At 39.1% G+C, this 7,924-nt stretch overlaps 1 protein-coding gene across 1 annotated transcript in view; it reads left to right on the top strand.

Annotated features, from left to right (window-relative positions):
• The first annotated feature begins 4,165 nt into the window (after window positions 1–4,165).
• Window positions 4,166–7,924, top strand: part of LOC125766944 (uncharacterized) — a 215,441-nt gene continuing 211,682 nt past the window's right edge. The window contains exons 1-2 of the mRNA XM_049433054.1: window positions 4,166–4,469; window positions 5,195–5,727. The gene's annotated coding sequence lies outside the window, so the exon portion shown is untranslated. The remainder of the gene's footprint in view (window positions 4,470–5,194; window positions 5,728–7,924) is intronic.

Here is a 7,924-nt window from a genome sequence, read left to right as displayed (position 1 = left end):
GCAAAAACAAAACAATGTCAAAACACTGGAAGAAAAAAAGCTACATACTAACACACGCAAGCAAAAAAAAACCTCCACAAGAGAAAGTATCCCGAACAGAACACGGTCGTCGGGTTTAAAGCGAGTTTGCGAGTCGACTTCACCCGTTTGCCGCCGCGTTCCCTTTTCTCGAACCGATACGATCTGTTGATAAATGTATGTGAACACCAGAATGAAGGGGATAATATAGGTCAGTTGATCAATCGAAAGGAAGAAGAAAAATGCCAACAACACCCGACCGAAACCGCTCTTCGCACTCTAGTGGCAGGAAGTTGGAGTCAGGTAAAGGTATCTCAACCCCTTTGAACATGGACCCGGTACCTGGTGACCTGTGCACACCTGGTAGTGGATGGAGTAGATGAAGGAGTAGAAGCCGCACGACAGCATACTTTACCGATGATAGACGAGAAGAAATCCAACCTCGCTGTAGTAGTGGTGCGATGAAGTAACCGCGTAATGATTACGTGGAAAGAATTGCTCCTTGCCGGTGGAACTGCAAACTGTGCCATCCGGAAGGAATTGGGATTGGGATAGGGTGTATGTGTGATGGTAATGCTCACCATTCGCACTCCGAAACCTTGATGTATTGAGTGGGGGGGATAAGAAACACAATAAGAATCATCGACCATCTGGCGAAGTAACTGTCGGGTACGGTGAAGCACTGAGGGAGGGCTGAAGGCGTAGAGAGATGTGTTAAGAGAGACAGTGAAAAGGGTTAGAAAAGCTCAAGCCAGAGAAAATAAATCTAGCCCCACTTTGGTGTCGCTTCGCTAGGACCGTAAGAAGAACACCGCAAAGCTTGTAGGTTCGTCGCTTAAAGTCTTTTGTTTCAACGTTGCAGTTTCATCAAGGGTCGGGATTTTATGTGGTTTTTTCCTTGTGCCATTTCTTCCCTCTTCTTTCACCGGTGATGATGCTGTTTGTGGAGAAGCGTTTGGAATCATTTTCCCGAATGTTGGAACCCACCCATATGGAGAAAGTGGTGGCATAGAGGAAGATGCCCGGCCTTCGAAGAGTGACACTGTTCCCGGTTTATTTATAACTAATTGCGTTTTAAATTGCGTTACCCCGGACGTCCATCTTTACATCCCTCACCGTAGGATCACCGCTAAAGAAGGCTTTCGCGGTGAAGCATCCCGATTTGTAGGTCAGTCCGCGGCTAGACGGTCGGAATGTATTTGATGTTGGTGTCCGGCATTGTAGGGCAGTAGGTGCATTTCATGTGCAGTAAGGAACACATTAGCAGCGGCTTGTTGCACGCGGCGGGTCAGTTGAATGCATTCTTTTGCGATAAATGCACTTGAAGAGTTAATTAGAGACTTCTTCGAACCTGTTGTCACAATTATAGTTGATAAAAAAAGAAAATTGCGTTCAACATACTGTCCAAGCTCCCGTTGAATTGATTTGCTACCTCGTTTTTTCAGTCGATCAAGTCTGTTTTTTTATACCAAAAAAATCACTTCATGTCACTTTTTAAACCTGGTTGAGCTGTAGAATGCCATGGAGCCGTATTTTTTATTTCGTGTTGAAACGATTGGAAATATCAAAAATTTCCAATCGCTCACGACACGGCACGGATTGTCGCATTTGGCGAAGGTAACGTCAACATGCTCCAAAACGAAAATGCACTTCACCTGGAGCTGTGGGCCTCATACGGGACGACATTCACTTTTTTCCAGTTTCAATCACGTGCACGTTTGTTTTATTTTTGTCTGTTGCGTTGTCTTTACTTCACTTGTTTCACTCGGTGCGCCAAATGTTTTAGCTTCGCTGGCGCCTTATTTATTGCGGATAGACAGACAGGATCATTCGGCAAACGAAGGCGTAATGTTGATGCATTATGTGATTAGGCATATAAGGGGTGGAAAAAATAGTAACATATTGTATAAGACGCGTTTATTTGTACGATTAAATCATTGATAATAAGGAAAACAAAACATTATGTCGCTTTTTGGCAATATTAAACAAATATTTTAATTGTTGTCCGAAACTTTGTATACGGAAGCAATAAAAATGGCTACAAACATGTTTTGTCATCACGTATCAAAGATTAATGTCTCGAAGTTAAAAATTAACGTCTCGAAGTCTATAAAGCAAAGAATACTGTTTGCCTGATATTTAATTTGATGTTACAATTCACCTTTAATTAAACTATTTCGTAAAAGCAAACTATCGTTATAAAGATAACTAATGCAACGCAATCAAAGAAGAAGGAAATGTAACACGGAACGTCAACTGCACGTCGCTTGCCAGCAAAAAGTAAAAGGCATCGTGTTATAAAGTGTTTCATATCGCTACACCGACGATACGATCCACATAGATTACAGATCGATGTAATGTGCCGCGCATCGATCTGCTCTCATTTTGGCTGATCGAATTGTTTGCGGGAAGCAAGAAAGGCAAACACACAGCTAATCCATCGCGATCGTGAAGTAAACGAGGATAATTGCAGACGGTGCCAGCCATTGCCAGCCAGTGTAGGAATTCCCTAGCAATTGCCGGCAATCGTAGAATCGCAGACAATCACCAATAATCAGAGGGAAAAAAGGTAGTGTGATCGTGCTCGTAAAGGAGAAAAAAAGGTGATGCTCTTTAATGTCTACAAACACATTCACCTTCAGCGATATGAGGTGTGCTACATTTGTGTGGGATTTTTAACACACCCAGCCCGTCAGCAATGCTTTGTAGTAGTTTATTTTATTTATATTTTGAACGGTTTATCATGTTAATATTTTTAGAATTTGATTTCAAATTGGTTTTTTAAATCAAACTCGTTATCTGTATGGATCGTTCAGTTCACTTGCACGGTACGACTAGTGTTGTGAATTGATCCCCATCACACTCTCTCCATTTCACACTCTCACGCGATGCGGACGCATCACTCTCACGTGTTCTCTTTCGGGGCCAGTATCGAAAAGTTGTTGTCGCTCTTCTGGGCACATCTCTTCACACTGGTCCGATTGGGCTAAATTAGTAAACAAATTTAAATTGAAATATTTCATGTTTATCCATCGGAAAAATGTTTCTGCTTTGTGTTGCTTTTTGAAACAATTAATTGAATTTGTAATTCAACATGTGGGATTATTTCCATAATAATACAAGTTTCATAACATTGCTCGTATCTCAAATTACTCGTATTGCAATACAACTTTTCTCGTTGCATCTCTATCTTCTTGGATTGGAGACCTCTAAAGTTCATATCGGGCATTTATGGCTAATTAGACTTTTTTAATACGTAGTCGGATAGTCAGTCCCTAATGGGGGACATTCTTAATGGGATTTGTTACGGAAGACATACGGAAATGATTTATGAAATTAATTATGTCAAAACAATGTTATACTAACTATGTAAAGTAAACAATGAATTACTTAAATATGGTAGGCTGGTTACCCGCTTACAAGTCGGTACATGATCTCAAACTTCCTCCCCCCCCGCCACCCCCCCCCCCCCCCCCCCCCCCCTTTGTGCTGCGATATTGTGGATGATTACACGTATCTCGAATATGTCTCGCATTTTAAAGCTTAAACTCAAAACACTGGTTTCTTGAAATTCCTATGTATGAAATCTTGACAAATTCAATAAAAAATCAAATGTAAAACGATAATTGCTACAAATCTCTCTCTCCCTCTCTTCTTGGCTTTTAACGACCTTACGGGTCACGCCGGCCGTTTCTGGCTTACTAGACTTATTTTTACCGCGTAGCCGGATAGTACCTCCTTGCTGCGGAGGATGGTCCGGATGGGAATTGAACCCGATCCTGCCGTGTGGACCGATGCCTTTTATCATTACTACAAAGCCCCATTACTACAAATATAAACTATTAATTTAAGGTTGATTTTAAATGAAATGTTTGCAAGATTAAATTGTAGTTCTTTCTTTAAATATTTATCTTCGTGTATTTTTGATATAACTTGCATCGGCGTATTCCTGATTATGGATTTTAACCTTTGAATACATTTTTTTATTAACAAATTAAATGGTTTTATATAGATAATCTAACTGTTAATATAGTTTAACATGTCGCAACTTTTTATCCCACCCCGAACCCATAGTGCTTCTCATTTTGGTTAATCTACCAAAATCGTTTGCGATCATCTCGCACGGTTCGACCCGAGCCACCCCGGCGGGGGGGGATCCGCAGCATTGGAGCAAGTCTTCTCGTTCGGCCGCATGTGCGTGTATATACGTGCGCTAGTGTTGGTGGTGCCGATGTTTTGACATGCAGCCATGATCGCGAGAGGCAAACCTTTGCCACACCAGTCCAAGTCAGTAGCTTTTGTTAGTTCGCGGAAAACGGTGAGCTTTCGTAGTGCGCAGTGCGTTTCATTCGTTTCGTTCGTTTGCTCGATCATCGTTTGCTGTGTATCGTCCCGGTGTTTACGGTCCCCCGGGGGGCAAAGCGGCACACGGTTGTGATCCAACGTTCGTGGTGTGTATTATCTGTCCAGTGTGTGCACAATAGAGTGATAAAAATGCATCATTTATTTTATAACTAAATGCATTCCAAAGCATTGGCAGTGTTTTCTCCGCGGGATGACGTTTTACGTAGTGTTTGTTGAAATAAATCTCTCGTAGAAGTTAATTGTTTTGACACAGAAGGACACGCGCAAACTTACATTGTAGTATTAGTGTGTAGTGCTTTTCTATTATAGTAAAGATTGCAGTGTTTCCAGAAAAATAGGAAAGATATCAGAAGCGTGTTTTGGGGTGCAGTTGATTGTATGACTAAAAACACTTGATTAAAAAAGAAGTTGTTTGATATTATTTTTCAAATTCCATCACGTTTCTTACATTAAAAAAGGAAAGAATACTTTAGTCACAAACGAAACATGTTTATTAAAACATTCTTTTACCCAATCCTTGTTGATTATGTGCACGTTTTTTTTTAATTTTAAGAAAAAGTGAGATTTTTTCATTTGGTTTTTTGCTTGGTGAAAGTATTTGGCTTGTGATCGTAAAATATTAATGCTTGTTTTATGACGATTGGAATAGAGCATTATAGCACAGCCTTCAATAAAACAATTCGATCTCGCATACACTGCACCTGTCCAGACGGCAAGACGTGATAACGCGATAAACATTTACCATTCGCTGCAACTGAGAATAAGTTTTGTAATCGTTTCCTACAACTATCATACATCTTTTTTATTTTAGCTAAAAAAAGAAGCAAGTGTTTAAAACAATAATACAAAAAAAAGAAAAAAAAGAAGATTATTACAAAATAATAGTGTTAAAAAGGGGTGAGGAAGAAAGTGCTGAAGATCATTAGCGTTTTGGAGGTGTGCATGAGAAATAAGGAAAGTGTACGAAGCCAAGTGGTATACAAGTGTGTGTGGTGTGTGAATGAGCAGGTGACGTGAAGAAGCAAAAAAAAACGCCGAAAATTAGCCCAAAAATAATCAAGCTCCCAAGAGAGCAAGAGTGGCGTTTTATTGGCTGTCGTCGTCGTTGTCGAAAAAGCGCAAAAGGATTTGCTTTTGGTGAAAGATCGTGCACAAACGAAGGTGGTTGAAGGTGAAGATAGTGAATATATTTCGCATTTCCTTCAAGTTCGAAGAGCTCATTATCGGGTGCAGGCAGTTAGTGTGGGGAGACGTTGCAAAAACACGGAAAGGAATAAATGGTGGTGGCGGAATTCTGGAAGAAAGTTTGATTTCCGGTTGTCCAATCATACCAGCAATAGATAGGTAAGTTTGTTTCTTCGTTACTTGTGCGTTACAGGATGCAGATAGTTTTAAAAATTGATTTTAATTCATATAAATGCTGCGAGAGAGAGAGAGAGTAGTCAGACATGTTGACATTTTATTTAAATTCGTTTAATTTAATTGGGTGAAATAAGATCAAAATGGCGTAACTTTCTTTTGTAAAACAGATCTATTATTTATTTAAATTGAGCTAGTTTTAATGTAACATTTATTTTTAATTGTACAACTTTGCTGCTGCCTTTACTGTAAAATGGCAACCTATTTTGTTTTTTTTTTAATTCGGTTTAATTTTATGACCGAAGAGCTTTTTGTCCAATTTTCCTACCATTATACACCTTTTTCTCGGAGGGCAATCGTTAAAAATTATGTGTAGTTTTGTCAAGCTTTGTCATTTCTTCCGAATGGTCGTAATTTCGCTTTGATAGATTCCAAGAATTCACTGTCCCAACATGCTAAACCATTTCCACACCGTTACGACCCGGGCAGTGTGGCTTTGAATGAAAGCACAGGCCAGTTAAACAGAACGATTACGACAGGCAAAACATCGAGGTAAAAGACAGACACACAAAATAACAGTAACGGACTCGAAAAATCTCACTGTCCGGTGACATCTTTCACCTGGTCTGGTAAACATAAACACCGAGAAGACAAGAGTGCGTTCGTGTAGTGCTTTCACCTTTCACGCCAACACTAAACATCCCAACATCGGATGGTCCGTGAGGATTTGCTCGGAAGCGCGTCCAAGGAAAGATGGAATGGTTTGTTTGTTTTAAAACTTCTGGTAAAACTGTGTGTCTGGAGGCTACTTACGCGTACAAACGAAGGTTAATTGCGTACGTTCCATTACGTTTGCCGCGCTTTATGTCACGCCGGGTATACGCAGGGGGAAATTGAGAATTCAGCCCCGAGAAATGTTCATCAATTGTGCCCAATGGGTGCTTCTTCTAATAATTGCCGCCCGAGCTGGCCGGGCCCAGGGCTGGCCCGCGTATTAGTGTGCCCGGGGGGGGCTCGCGAATGACTGATAATTGTTGGTGTTTATTTTATGTACCGTCTGCTGTCTTCTTTTGGTTTGCTATTCTGTACCGAAACCGATGGATTGCACTTCTTCGTTGGTATGCGTTAATTGATTCGCAATGTTTGCCTGGTTCCAAATGCTAAATAGGTTGGACATTTTTCTTAAAGTTGATGGAATGATATAATGTGTTTTTTTGTAGCATATAAAGGTCATTAAAATCAGAAAACATATTGAGATAATTTTCATTTTGTGTTTTTCAAATTTATCATTGAAAGGTTAAAGGTACAATTTTGAAATCGCCATGGACATGATATCATCAAGAATCATGATCACCATAAATAACTAGCAAGATTTTCCATTCAAGTTTTTATGTTCGGCTTACATCAGCCGTATATTAACAGCATACAAGTTAAATACAGTGCGTGACATAACTATATTGTTTTTTTTTTTAAATAAAATTAAAGGTAAATTTAAAATGATAAATCATGATGTTCTATAAAGGTATTAAGAAGAAAAAACATTTATTAACTATTTTCCATGTTTAAACTGCACTGTAAAAAAAATACCACTGGTCAAAAATTACTTAAGGTTGGTGGCAGTGCTCAGTCGTACACGATCTTTTTTCAAAATTTGGTATGGGATTTGACAGATACAATTGGATGACGTTTTTGGCTGCTGTCAAGACCCATACAAAATTTAAAAAAAATCGTGTACGATTAAACACTGCCACCAGCCTAATTCAAAGCAGCCAAAGTGGTGTATCTGATAAATATACCCGGTTCCGCACAATAGGACTGGGTATCAAATCCCATCCAGATCGTCCCCCGTAGCAAGGACTGACTATCCGGTTACATGGTAAATATAATTCTTGATATAGCCTAGCCGGTCCTAATCACAAAAAAATCAATTGAAAAAAAATATTCGACTATTTTTGAAATATCCTTTGATTTTTATACGTAAAAGTATAAAAAAATTAAAAAATTGTTAAAATAAGTCTTGATATAGCATCACCTTTCCTAATCACACAAAAAAGGCAAATATTCGACTAATTTCGAAATATCTTATGATGTTTAAACTTAAAATCATTTTATCATTATTAATTTTTTTTTGTTCCAAAAAAAAACAAATAATTTTAAAGTATCTCGAACAATGAAACAATGT

This window comes from Anopheles funestus, chromosome 3RL, assembly GCF_943734845.2.
Source record: "Anopheles funestus chromosome 3RL, idAnoFuneDA-416_04, whole genome shotgun sequence".
Taxonomy (NCBI): domain Eukaryota; kingdom Metazoa; phylum Arthropoda; class Insecta; order Diptera; family Culicidae; genus Anopheles; species Anopheles funestus.
This window is presented reverse-complemented; position numbering and strand designations above follow the sequence as displayed.